This window comes from Schistocerca americana, chromosome 2, assembly GCF_021461395.2.
Source record: "Schistocerca americana isolate TAMUIC-IGC-003095 chromosome 2, iqSchAmer2.1, whole genome shotgun sequence".
NCBI lineage: Eukaryota > Metazoa > Arthropoda > Insecta > Orthoptera > Acrididae > Schistocerca > Schistocerca americana.
Window position 1 is genome coordinate 1,015,596,409 of NC_060120.1, and position 15,386 is coordinate 1,015,611,794.

Sequence of the window (15,386 nt, forward strand, 5' to 3'; positions counted from 1 at the left end):
ACTGCAGTAGAGATGGGCAAACTGAAACACGTAAATGTTTCGAAACAAATTGTTATATCCTAGCCAGTAATGCCACCCGAGCCCGCTGCCAAAAGGTTGGCAGCATCAAAGTCCGGACGCCGTCCGCATAAGCAGCGCCAGTGAGACAGGAAATCGCCGCAAGTCTGCGCGCGCCACCGCTGGCTTCTGGTTTCTTAAGCGCTGGAGTCGCGAGCGCTAGGACAGTTCTGTATTCGCCGCTCAATTGTATACTCGCCACCGAATTGTGTACTTGCTAGTCAGTTGTGTGTTCATCGCAGCAGAGTTGTTGTTTGTCGTCAGCCGACGCTGACCTAGCCGCTCCGACTCGAACTAGACAGATTTCTGTAGACACGGAGTTCACTACTGTGTTTCTGTATCATCGTTAATAAAGATAAGTACCGACTTTTATTTAATCAGAGTGTTTGGGTTTTCATCTTTCTGTTCACTGTTCCAGCGGACCGGTCGGCCCGCTATTAAAAGTGTGGCGGTGACTTCGTAAGCCGTTTCTACAGCGAATTGTTTGTCGCTACGAACGCCGCCACAAAACAAATGAAACAGTACAATGTAATGTTTCGATACGGTGTTTCGAAACAGTGAAACAGTTTGTTTTGTAATGTAATAAACCTACACATTTTATCATCTTGAATGTCTACTGTATAAGTATGTCCATATAAACACAAATGAGGTGCGAGAGCGCTAATCATATCGCAGAAAGTATGAAACTATCACTTAGGCGTCTTGGCAGTTTCGTATTTCCTGCAGCAAATGCGCTGCTTTTGTGTCATGTGACTTTCATACTTTTCAATTGGCTGTGGAAAGCCTTAGCTGAAGGCAGAAGAACCACCACGAACGGAACTTGAGGTGGGAGCAAACTGCAGAAACAACAGATATGCTACTGGGATTCCCACATTCCATTAGTATGGCTAATATACCCCTCCTGCTAATTTCCATGCACACAAAGGGAATCATTGTGGATAATAGACACAGTGACTATGGACTCACAAATAACGCCAAATAATTCGAATAAATAACAAAATATAACAGAAAAGAAATTGTGTTTCAAGGTGTTTCGAACCGTTACTATGAATTTACGATGCTTCCCGTTCACCATTACACTATCAGTGATATGTCAAACAGATTGCTTGCAATTATACCTACATCAAATTTATGTACATGTCTAATAACTGTCACTCTACGTCTTTTTTTATTTAAAAAGTTGTAGTCTTACTTGCGTTTCTTAATATGATTACTTTACATGAACAGAGAAGCGTATGTTATAAAAAAAGTGTAATTTAACTGAATGATTTTCACATATTTATTATTTTGAATGCGAATAGTATGCGTTGTTTTATTGTTTGGTTACTGTATATAAAGCAGATGTTACGCCATTTCGGAATAGGACAGTCAGCTAGAAATGAAGCTTTATTTTCGGATATCTTGAGCTTCATGCTATTGCTTGTCAAAATATTTCGACACTCTTGAAAGTGTTTCATGAAGTGGTATGTTGTGTTTCAGTACCTGTGCCGAGCCCGAATCTCGTCCGACACAAAGCGGAATGAAACATCACTGTTTCGATACAATTAGTCCGTTCCAGGCGCAGGTGGACTGAAACAGTCTTATTTTGAAACAACGATACAGTTTCTGTGTCTGGCTCGAGATACGAGACAAGGGCGGAATGAAACACCACTGTTTCGAAACAGTGAACCATAGCCGTTCCGAAACACTGAAACAGTTCCAGGTATCGATACACTGTATCGAAACATAGAAACAGTGGCCAAGTCTAGACTGCAGCATACAATGCTCTAATTGAGTTAACCAAAGTTCAGAAATATAGATCTGGTGTAGGAGTAGATCAAGTATACCAGCCAACGTTATGGTATTTTGAACTGCTTGGCTTTCTTAGTGATCAAGAAACGCCAAGACCAAGCAGGAGTACAATTGAAGATGAAATTGGAGTGTCAATGTTACCGCCAGCCGTTCATGAGGAGAAATTGACCTTCTCATACAAGTATTTTTTTTCTCATAATATAAAGGGTTACAAGCTTTAAGAGATAATTATAAGTTTCAACATCCATCCGCAAATAATTTCGCCAGTCGTTAGGTTCGTCCTGCAACTCTCTCAGTAAATTTACGTGAGAAAACTACTTTCGCTTTAGCAGCCACTGTCTACACCATTTTGCCCGCTTTCTCTGTTTCCTGTGGTTGGTCTGAATGTTTTTTGCAACACAAGTTGCGAACACAGACCACAACAGAACTTCCTCCATTTCTATATTTCAAAATAACTGAATTAAATGTTTGACGTTTATGGGGAGCGTAGTCGCTTGCCACTGATATTTCTTTTCTACACCGACAGATGGCGGGCGAGTAGTAGATTGGCGTTTGTGTCGTGTGAACACACCACATTTGCAGCGATCTTTTGCGTGTACAGACATCTGCACCGATGTCTGCGCAGACAGATCGTTGCGTGTGGACCGGGCTTAACACTAACACCACAGTTCAAAAAGATTTCGGGCTGGCAGTTGTCCAGCCGAAATATCGTGCAATGAAGTTTACGACGACCGGCTGCAAGCCCGAAATCTTTTTGAACAGTTGATTCGCTGGGAAAGTTTCAAATTTTACACTAACACCACAATCTATTAGACAGTGACTAACACTAACTTCTCTCGTCCGTAACGGACTCTAGGAAATCGTGATAAAAAAGCAGTTAATTATTTTTGACAAACAAAAATGCGGTTGCCATTACTGGTCGTTTCACGCCCGGAAATTTAAGGCCAATTCTCGCCAAACGTTAACAGAACGGGATCTCACGTAATGTCAAGTCTTCTTCTTCAGTCTTCAGCTGCCAGACTGGTTAGCAGCTCGCCACGCTTTTCTGTTCTCGACCTTCCTCTTGAGAGCGGCACAGATGGTGCATCTGGTACCCTCCATGACAGGTTTATATATTCTAGCCACGATCTGCCTCTTTCACTCTACCTTTTTACCGTTCTTTCAATGATTCTTTTGATGACTTGTTCATGTCTCAGCAGATGGCTGACCCATTGTGTCCCTTCTGTGTTCGATGAGCTTCGGGAGACAATGCTTCACTACTGCTACCCTTTGGAGCACCTCTGTTTGATATCTCCTCTATCCATGAAACCTCGAACATTCTGCGGTAGCATCACATCCCGGAGGTTGTTATTTTACGTGTTTTCTGTATCTCTGAGGGACTCTCTCTCAATTCTGTATAACATCACATCAATACAAATGTCTATATGAGACCATTCCTTAAATTTTCGTAGTATGCTGCTGGGTGTGAAAAGGTTTCTTCTCTTGTTAAAAGCAGCTTTTGCCTTGTGAATTCGGCTTGCAATATCACCCTTTGATATTTCATCTGATATTATTTCGGTTAGCCCAGTACAGAACTGTGAAAGCGGTTGTGAGATAAAATCTGTGACATAAAAAGACAGAATATAATATAGGAATTCGAAGAACTAACATGGAGCTAAAAATAAAGGGATTTGTCATGATATCAAAAACTTAAAGCCAACGTCCATCATCTTAGCTGCCCAAACCCATTACATTCAAGTGTTTTGATTGTTTGGATCACGAAAGTCGTCTGATCAAAAATGCCAGCTTGCGACGTTTGTGGATATATTACCCGTTGTGATTGTAATCTAAAGTGTAAAGTAATTATATTTCATTCTTGAGTGGACTGTTTCAAGTGATATTTCGTCTGGACATTTGTTGTAAAGTGTTTCATCATATCACATCATTTGTTAACATCGAGTACAGATTTAAGTGTCAGGAAGTCGTTTCTGAAAGTCTTGCCAGGTAAAATAAATGCATAAATAAATAAATATTTGTATGGAGTGTAGCCATGTATGGAAGTGAAACGTGGACGATAAATAGTTTAGACAAGAAGAGAATAGATGCTTTCGAAATGTGGTGCTACAGAAGAATCCTTAAGATTAAATGGGTAGATCACATAACTAATGAGGAGGTATTGAATAGAATTGGGGAGAAGAGGAGCTTGTGGCACAACTTGACTAGAAGAAGGGATCGTTTGGTAGGACATGTTCTGAGACATCGAGGGATCACCAATTTCGTATTGGAGGGCAGCGCAGAGGGTAAAAATTGTAGAGGGAGACATAGAGATGAATACACTAAGCAGATTCAGAAGATTGTAGGCTGCAGTAGGTACTGGGAGATGAAGCAGCTTGCACAGGATAGAGTCTCAGGACTGAAGAGCACAACAACAACAACAACTAGAAAATTAATACAGAATTATACAAATTTGGGCCTTCAGTTCAACATGAACAAAACAAAATACTTTTTAGTAAGAGGAATAGTTCAAGACTTCATTCTGGAAGAAGGGCTGGGAAAGATCACATATAGTGAGTATTATTTTGAAGGGAAACGGTCTTGGTTACGATAATTGTTTAATGACGCGTTTCGTCTTTTTAGGGCATCATCAGAGTTTGTTTGCTGTTCTGCTACGAAATAAGCATACGTCAAGATAGCATTAAACAGGCGTGTACCTTAGATACACACATGCCAGTAGTTTCAGCGGTGCATTGATGGGACCACACTTATAGTATTGCAGACACGCGGTTTGACTTAGAGACAATGTTGTGAAACTGGCCAAACAGCTGAAGACATCAAGCAAAAAGCAGTGGCTGGATATCATCTCATAATGTGCGACAGCACACTACAAATATCACACTAAAATTGTTGTGGCTGTGCCCTCTTGTAATGTTTTGTGGTTCCTGGCTGGATGAGGAGAGGGTGGTATGATAGGTGAGCGGTCGTTTTCCTCTCGCTGCAACACGAAATGCACACTTGTTTAAAACACACTTTATCACTGGAACCAATTGAGTACTTAACTTCAATGGTGTCCAGTCTGTGGTTAACAGCAATCAAATAACATGCACTAACCCTTGAATCTTGTCTGTATACAGGGTGTCCAGAAAAGGACTCCCTGATTTCGAAATTAAATATCTCGAAAACGAAGTTCGATAGAGGAATGCAGTAAACGGTATGTTTATTGTGAAAGCTGTAAGAAGTTTATACCGCAGTTTGAAATAATAGTTACAAAAGCTGCTAACAGATGGCGCTGTAATCGCCATACGTAATGCATAGTATAAATAGTGATCCGAAGCCCAGAGCGATCTGTTTCACTATAGAAACGTGAAAGGAGGTTAGCGTGCCAAAGGAAGAGATTAAAACCATGTACTCCATTGAACAACGCGTTTTTCTGGTGCTAGAGTACCACAGGTTAGAAGAGAGTCCTACGGCAACAAGGCGAAGTTTTCAAGCGCGATTTAATGTTCCAAAAGGACCCGATGGGAAAACCATTCGTACGCTCTTCGCAAAATTTCAAGGAACAGGTAGCGTAACTGATGATCTAGTGGGGCATGTTGGCCGCGAGCAATCCGCAGCTACGCCTGAAAATATCGCCACAGTTTCTGGAATTATTCAGTGAAATCCAATGTCATCCGTCCGTAGAATTGCATCTGAGACTGGTTTGAAGCGTTCCAGCACGCAGAAAATACTGAGAAAGAACATACACATGTTTCCATTCAAAATTCAAACGCACCAGGCCATACCCGTACGAGCTGTGCAACAAAGGGTTGCCTTTGCTAATCAGATGCTCACAATAATTGATAGTGAAGGATTTGATGTTGGCTGCATCTGGTTTACAGATGAAGCACACTCCCACCTGAATGGATACGTGAATAAGCAGAACTGGCGATTTTGGGGTTCCGAAAAGCCATATTGGTGTGAAGCGAAACCCCTGTAATCTCCTAAAGTTACTGTGTGGGCTGCAGTATGCAGCAGAGGCATTATTGGCCCTTTTTTCATTCGAGAAACGGTCACTGGTGCACGTTACGATGCAATTTTGGAACAATTTGTCGCCACACAGCAAGCGTTAGAGGATCGTCCAGGTACTGAATGGTTTATGCAAGATGGAGCCCGACCACATCGGACCGAACAAGTGTTTCGCTTACTTGAGGAATACTTCGGGAATCGAGTCATTGCTTTGGAATATCCCAAATTTACTGGTGCGGGCATGGATTGGCCTCCATATTCGCCGGATTTGACTCCCTGTGACTTTTTTTGTGGGGCCCAGTGAATCCCGCCACGCTGGACGAGCTTGAATCGGCGATCTCTGTGGCATGTGAATCCATTTCGGTTGAGACACTACGAAATGTGATGGCGAATTTCATTCTTCGTTTGCGCCACCTCTGTAGTGCCAATGGTGAACATTTTGAAAACATTGTGATGGGATTGTTTGCAAAGATTGTTTTCATACGATTATTTCACTTATGTATGCTGATACAAGCTGAACAGCGTACAGCGCCATCTGTTAGCAGCTTTTGTAACTATTATTTCAAACTGCTGTATAAACTTCTTACAGCTTTCACAATAAACATACCGTTTATTGCATTCCTCTATCGATCTTTGTTTTCGAGATATTTAATTTTGAAATCAGGGAGTCCTCTTCTGGACACCCTGTACAATGACTAACGTTCCCTCACAGCCGGCTAAGGTGCGAGGCGACGACTATCACTGTGGAACATGAGAGCACAGTGCGACGTATTGGGGTGCAATGCGAACTGAGTCCCGATGCGACGTATTGAGGTATAGAGATTGAGACAGCTCGGTCAGTGGCGACCGCCTATATGCACGCTGCCCAGGGGGCGTGTCTTGGTCTTCTCTTTTTATAGGCGCGCCTAATTCAGTGCCTGCTATACAATGTTTCCTAATGCCGACCGGTGTGCTGGCGGAGGCGTACGCCAGCACAAAAATTATGCCATTTCTCTTCAAACGTATGCGTAAACCTGAAAAAGGTTATATCTTTCCTACTTCCGAGCACAAGAGGGGACGGGTTGAACTCAGACAAGTGCACGATAATCACTTTCAACAGTATCCATGGCTGGTGTTCTCCCAAGTTAAAAAGGAACTTCTTTGCTTTAACTGTTCAATGTTTGTGAACAATAAAATGGTTGGAGGAAAAAATCCATTATTGCCAATAAACTTTTGACTGAACCACTAACAAAGTTTGCCAAACTTACTGGTAAAGATGGTGACCTTGAGACCCACTTTCAGGTCAAGTACCACGTTGAAGGGTCAACACATGCAAAATTATTTTTGGCGGCACGAGACAACCGCCAACTTGAGGTCATAAATCGTCAAGAGACTGGAAATTATTGGCGAAAACAGAGACCGTCTTGTACATATAATAAAAATAATCATATTTCATGGGAAGCAAAATATTCCACTTCGGGGCCATAGAGATGATAGGAGTCTATTAGAAAGCGAAAATGATCGTGAAAGTATAGTGAGTAACGAGGGAAACTGTAGAGCTTTTCTAAGGTTTAGAATTGACGCTGGAGACATGCAATTAAAACATATCCTTGATACCACGAAAGCTAACGCCACTTACATAAGTAAAACAACGTTCATAGCATGAAACAGTGATGTTATCGAGAATACTGGAGGAAATCAAAGATTTTCGTTATTACAGCATAATTCTTCGATGATACTACGGACTTGGCGCACACCGCTCAACTGAGTTTAGCTGCAAGATATGTTGGTGATGGCAAATTACGCGAAAGATTTTTGGGTTTCGTTAACACCCATAAAGAGAATGGTTGCAGCGGAAATATCGACGATGAACCTCAAGTGAGTCAAAATGAAGAGCGTAGCGTTACTGGTAAAGTATTTGGTGCTACGATTCCAAGGAGACTGTAAAGCCTTTCTCTGTCACTGGAGAACTGTGTGGGTATAGGATGTGATGGTTGCTCAGTTAATACGTCAGAAATGAAAGGAGCTGTGGCTACAGTAAAAAAGAAAGCTATCAACGCACAAGTAGCACCATGTTGAAGTCACCAGCTCAATATCGCTGTCTCTCGCAGTTACCAAGTTACAAGGGTGAGAAACTCACCTACTATTGAAGACGTAGTATCGTTCTTTACAGCATCTAGCAAGCGGTTCGCAACATTGAAAAGAGCAAAATCTTACAGGACCCCAGCTTGGACGTCGCGATGGCAAAACCAAAATTAGATTCGACGCTCAAGGTGTACGATGGCATGAGAGCAAATGCTGATAGCCACTTTGCTCGTATTGTTGAAGAGGCGAAAGCAGTTATGGAAGAGTTACACGTGGAGATGAGTCTTCCTCGTCTTGCAGGCAAAGACACAGGGATCTGCGATCATAATGATGCTATGACATATTGGAAAGCCGGCATCTATGACCGAGCGGTTCTAGGTGCTTCAGTCCGGAATCGCGCTGCTGCTACGGTCGCAGGTTCGAATCCTGCCTCGGGAATGGATGTGTGTGAGGTCCTTAGATTAGTTAGGTTTAAGTAGTTCTAAGTCTAGGGGACTGATGACCTCGGATGTTAAGTCCTATAGAGCTTAGAGCCATTTGAACCATTTGATCGTATTGGAGAAAAACTGTTTTCATTCCGACTATGTTACGACTGACTTGAGATAACGTTTTGCTGAAGAAAATATTTATCATTTAAAATTCAACATACTTTTGTCCTCACAACTACTGAAACATGACGGTAATGGCCTGGCACATAAATTGAATCAGTGCTTAACTGCACTACCGTTCTTTGAAGAAGATTCAGTCTTTGTGATTAAAAAGAGACTAATGGCAGAACTTCTTCAATACAAGCAAACGAGTACAGACGCCCTTAATTATCGTGATTCTGTTACGCAAGCGTTGTCTGTTTTTCCTAGATCTGACTATCCTACCTTGCACACGCAGTACAAAATATCTGCTTGTCTACCTACAACTATTTGCTAGTAGAAAGAAATTTTTCAACATTGCAGCGTACGAAGACATGACTGAGGTCGACAGTGTAGGAGGATCGACTTAGTGGCTCAGTTCTGTTGAACACACACCCTCACATTGATTGTCCTTGACGATGTAATTAACCAATTTGCCAAGGAGAATAGTCACATAGAATTCATCACTTAAGGAAGAGAACCACAATTGTAACTTTTTTATATCATAATATGGCATTGTCTTGTATATGTGTATAATCAGTTTAAATAACACTTTCTTCGTGTGACTTCATTATTTTTTATTACGGTAAAAGTAAAGGTAGCTCAAGATATCTCTAGCGCCCCCCCCCCCCCCCCCCCCTCCTGAGGTTTTTCTGCATCCGTCACTGACTGCATGTAATATATTTTCCAAGATTATACTAAAAATAACAAATAACAGAAACAACACTAAAGTAGGTGAATGTTGAGGAGGTTTTAGGAAGGGCAGTTCGTGCTTTGAACATACATTTAATTAGAGGTGAAGCGTTTGCCACAGATTGCAGAATTCAAAAGCTGTTTGTTGGTTTCCAAAAGACCATTGACTGACAGAAATTTTATATGGAAGGAAAGCAACTTGTATGGTGCGGACATAACGAAAATGATGTCAGACTAGAGACTAAGACGAATGGAAACCACCACTAAGGAAGAAAAGAGGAAAACCATCGGCAACATGGGTTCAACAAATTCAGACTTTAATTAGAAGAAGAAACATTGCAGATAATTTACGGACTGATAGGCACAAATGCAGAATGAAAATTAAATTATGTATTATCTTGGGTTATCGCAAGATGTAAATACATTGTTGACTAAACAAAAGGGTATTGCAGATATAGTTGTTGAAACCCGAAACAACTAAGATCCAATTTACTAAGTATTAGCTAGCTGCTAACTTCGAATTACAGATTGTTTGCGGGACGTATGTCATGGTTGTTGTTGTTGTAGTCTTCAGTCCTGAGACTGGTTTGATGCAGCTCTCCATGCTACTCTATCTTGTGCAAGCTTCTTCATCTCCCAGTACCTACTGCAGCCTACATCCTTCTGAATCTGCTTAGTGTATTCATCTCTTGGTCTCCCTCTTCGATTTTGACCCTCCACACTGCCCTCCAATACTAAACTGGTGATCCCTCAATGTCTCAGAACATGTCCTACCAACCGATCCCTTCTTCTGGTCAAGTTGTGCCACAAGCTCCTCTTCTCCCCTATTCTATTCAATACCTCCTCATTAGTTATGTGATCTACCCATCTAATCTTCCGCATTCTTCTGTAGCACCACATATAGCTTCTATTCTCTTCCTGTCCAAACTATTTATCGTCCATGTTTCACCTCCATACATGGCTACACTCCATACTAATACTTTCAGAAACGACTTCCTGACGCTTAAATCTATACTCGATGTTAAAAAATTTCTCCTCTTCAGAAACGCTTTCCTTGCCATTGCCAGTCTACATTTTATATCCTCTCTACTACGTCATGGTAATGGTTTCGATTTATCGAGTACACCAAAACACATAATTCCTTCGACTTATAGAGGTTTTTTTCCTCAAGGAACCGGACAACGATTTAGATTTATCGAGTAATTCGATTAATCGAGGTTCAAATTAACAAAAGCCGGCTGTATATCGATTGTAAACAACCCATAGGGTCTATGACCTAGAGATGTACAATACGGCGATTTAGATTGTCCCAACAATCGGGCTACCATATTTCTCGTGGTGAACTCGAGAACATTATACCGAAAAAGGCAGTAACAGAAGCCTACATGGAACAAAATGGCCAATTTTTCCCGTTCATCTTTTGCTGTGCGGAGCAGCTCCGAGCTCAGAATCGTGACACGCAGAATGACTTAAAAAGAAACGAAGCCTGCGCTCCATAATCGAGTGGCGTGTTTTACCCTTTACGATCACTCTCCAATACAAAAGAAGGTATTCTTCGCGCTAATAAATGCCTAGTGTTCGAACCCCTTGCAGCATTCCGAGACTCGAGGGCAGAACTTCCGTTGCAGTCGCACGCTTTCTCTCTCTCTCTCTCTCTCACTCACACACACACACACACACACACACACACACACACACACTCTCTCGCCCCTGATCCCTGCCAGCTGTCTGTTGTTGGTTTCTTTATGTACATTTGCCACTTATAACACTATACAGTTTAAATTCTGCTCTAAGTTTCTATCGGATTGCCATTAACAAGGAAGGAGTGCAGTGAGTCATATACAAAAAAATGGCAGTTTTAGTCTACCCCTTCGCCGCCCAATCCCTCCTCCCTCCCTCCCTCCACCACCTCCATCCCCCCTACCCCTCCTTCACATCCTCCCCCCCCCCCCCCACCCCAACTCACGCGCTTGGGTGAATTTCTGCGGATGTCCAGGACCATATACGTTCAATATCACGAAATCACAACGGAGCTATTGACCTAAGATAACAGTAGAACTTAACTTACGCTGCCTCTCTGAAAATAAGTGCTTTTAATTCAGTGACTTAATAAATCGGATATAGATAAGAGGCACTGAAACTCTACAGCAACGCCACAGGGACAAGTTTATACCCAGAAGTAGCACATAGTAGGCCCCAAAACCCCATAAGTAATAATGCGTTTGTGAGTACAGAAGGGAACACATTTAAGTATCTAGGCATGGACATCACTTCGAGAAATGAGATTGAATCCGAACTGAAGAAGAGATCACGGGCGGGAAATGCGTGCTACTTCTCATTGAATAGATTACTTTCATCACGAATATTGTCTAGGAATTTAAAGATTAGAATATACAAAACTATTATTCTACCAGTTATGCTGTATGGGTGTGAGACTTGGTCTCTCACTGTGCAAAATGAAAAGTCGTTTCGAGTATTTGAAAACAAAATTTTGAGGAAAATATTCGGAGCAAACAGGGATGACATTAGCGGAGAGTGGCGAAAACTACATAACGAAGAGGTTCACGAACACTATTCAAGCCCTGACATAATCAGTGTCATTAAATCACATAGGCTGCGATGGGCGGGTCACGTAGTTCGAATGGATGAGGGCAGGGCAGCGCACAGAGTACTGGTAGGGCACCTAGAAGGAAAACGTCCTGTGGGGAGACCGGGGCGTAGATGGGAGGACAATGTGAAGGCTGGTTTGAGGAGCCTAGGTATTGAAGGTGAATGGAAGGAAATAGCCCAAGACAGGGACAGGTGGCGAAAATACGTTGCTGCGGTAATGGACTCTCGAGTCCGGTATGACCAGTGACTAAGTAAGTAAGTGAGAACAGAAGACTTTGAAGTCACTAATAACTGAAGAAAAACTCACCGTCAGGACACACGAAGCTGCAGCTGCTATCGTCTCCCTTGAACATCGTGTAAAGGGTCTCGACGGCTTTTCCGTCGAATATCTTCTCCATAATACCACCGATCCCGTCTTTATACCCCATATGTTGTTTCAAGAAATTGTTTACATACTCGGAAAGATCTATAGTATCGGACTTAACTGCAGTCACGACACACAACAACAAAGCGACGCGCAGTGCACACATGATGCCAACGTTACGTGCTACTAGAAGAGACGCTCTGCGCCAGCGTCACGGACAGAGAAATTTCGCTTACCGCGCGGTTTCACATTAACAGTGAGCTTTATCGGAGCGCTCTCCTAAGCACTTCTGCATAAGATAACTTCCACAAACGTTGCTGCTTAGAGTGAGGTTTCGACAGCTTTAGTAGCAGCTTCTCTGTATTTAATACTCAGACCTTTCGCTTCGCCTCTCTTCCAGTGCGGTGTCGAACACAGAACATAAAAGCGCTTAGATGCAACAAAATAAATTCCTTATTACGGTAGCTCATCTGCTATAGCAAAAATTGTAGTGAGAAGTTTCTCTCGATAGAACATCCTCAATTGTAGTAAATATTATTCAAGATCGATAACATCCGCTACAGTTGTAAATTTTTATTTTTCCAAAGCTGGAAAATAAAATGGATACAGTGTTCTCTTTCTGAATAAATTAAAGAAATCACTGGGTCGCGCCTTATCCAGTTGAAAGCCGCCATCACGATTAATATGATCTTGAGCTAAATGTATTTCATTAATAAATGGTTCAAATGGCTCTGAGCACTATGCGACTTAACTTCTGAGGTCATCAGTCGCCTAGAACTTAGAACTAATTAAACCTAACTAACCTAAGGACATCACACACATCCATGCCCGAGGCAGGATTCGAACCTGCGACCGTAGCGGTCACGCGGTTCCAGACATTTCATTAATAACTCAGTCCCAGAAGGCAACTGTAGCAGATGTTATCAATCGTGAGTAAGTGTCGAGAAGGCGGCAACGCTTCGCAATTGTAAATATGTACCATGTGAATTGGATGTACGTGCTAATCTCCTTCTGCCCCCACACTCTGTCCATCTCCTCTTCCCTCCTCTGTCTCACCTTGAGCCCAACGAAATCTTGATTAGGAACTGAAGTCGCTTAAAGAGACTAAGCAAATCGGTTGGGTTCATTGGTGTAAGGGGGGGGGGGGGTGAGAGACTCCTCCCGCTGCTGCATCTGGGAGGATAGAAGCTTAAATGCTAGTGTTTCGCATGGTTTTAATCTGCAAACGGGTAGGATTACAAATTTTTGGACAATTCAGATTCTATTGTAGTATTCCGATCATCAGTCGATAAGCCATAAATAGAACTTTCATATTTTTTGTTAAAACTGTCTGCGAGGAGGAAAACTAAGCAACACATAGTTGTGTATACAAGTTATACACAGTAAATGGGAAACAATTTGTCTCATGATGAAAATGCTTGCTATCCTAGTTAAAGCTCACTTTCGGAAAAAAACTAAACCACATATTTTCACAGTGCAGCAATTTCTTTCCCGCTGTCGGTTTTAACGGAAAACCTGCACATTCTTGTTAAAAATAATAAAGTCCATATCCCTCTGAATGTTTATTAGAATATTGTGTGAAAATTTGAAGTAAATCGTTACATAGGTTTCCAGATTTTTGTTGACAGCTTCTCTCTATTATATGTTATATTTATGTACTACATATATTAAACGTAAATGTTCTATGTCCGTTCAAACGACTATTAGAATACTGAATAATAGCCGATTGGCTTCTCTTGTAAGTAATTTACTTAACGACCGGTTTCATAGAGTAAAAGCTACATCATGGTGTTAAATATGGTAAATCATGACATTAAGGTTGCAAGATGGATGGGATCGAACATTCCTTGTCTGTGAATAAATGACGCAATTAGCGGATCGTCAGGCAAGCGGAAAGTATGGGTCATTCCACAGTTCCTAAAGCGTGCCTTTTTTTTATTTTATTTTATTTTTTTTTAAGACATGAATCCAAACCGTCGACAGAGGTCGAACACAACCGGCTAACCATTAGATATACACTCCTGGAAATTGAAATAAGAACACCGTGAATTCATTGTCCCAGGAAGGGGAAACTTTATTGACACATTCCTGGGGTCAGATACATCACATGATCACACTGACAGAACCACAGGCACATAGACACAGGCAACAGAGCATGCACAATGTCGGCACTAGTACAGTGTATATCCACCTTTCGCAGCAATGCAGGTTGCTATTCTCCCATGGAGACGATCGTAGAGATGCTGGATGTAGTCCTGTGGAACGGCTTGCCATGCCAGTTCCACCTGGCGCCTCAGTTGGACCAGCGTTCGTGCTGGACGTGCAGACCGCGTGAGACGACGCTTCATCCAGTCACAAACATGCTCAATGGGGGACAGATCCGGAGATCTTGCTGGCCAGGGTAGCTGACTTACACCTTCTAGAGCACGTTGGGTGGCACGGGATACATGCGGACGTGCATTGTCCTGTTGGAACAGCAAGTTCCCTTGCCGGTCTAGGAATGGTAGAACGATGGGTTCGATGACGGTTTGGATGTACCGTGCACTATTCAGTGTCCCCTCGACGATCACCAGTGGTGTACGGCCAGTGTAGGAGATCGCTCCCCACACCATGATGCCGGGTGTTGGCCCTGTGTGCCTCAGTCGTATGCAGTCTTGATTGTGGCGCTCACCTGCACGGCGCCAAACACGCATACGACCATCATTGGCACCAAGGCAGAAGCGACTCTCATCGCTGAAGACGACACGTCTCCATTCGTCCCTCCATTCACGCCTGTCGCGACACCACTGGAGGCGGGCTGCACGATGTTGGGGCGTGAGCGGAAGACGGCCTAACGGTGTGCGGGACCGTAGCCCAGCTTCATGGAGACGGTTGCGAATGGTCCTCGCCAATACCCCAGGAGCAACAGTGTCCCTAATTTGCTGGGAAGTGGCGGTGCGGTCCCCTACGGCACTGCGTAGGATCCTACGGTCTTGGCGTGCATCCGTGCGTCGCTGCGGTCCGGTCCCAGGTCGACGGGCACGTGCACCTTCCGCCGACCACTGGCGACAACATCGATGTACTGTGGAGACCTCACGCCCCACGTGTTGAGCAATTCGGCGGTACGTCCACCCGGCCTCCCGCATGCCCACTATACGCCCTCGCTCAAAGTCCGTCAACTGCACATACGGTTCACGTCCACGCTGTCGCGGCATGCTACC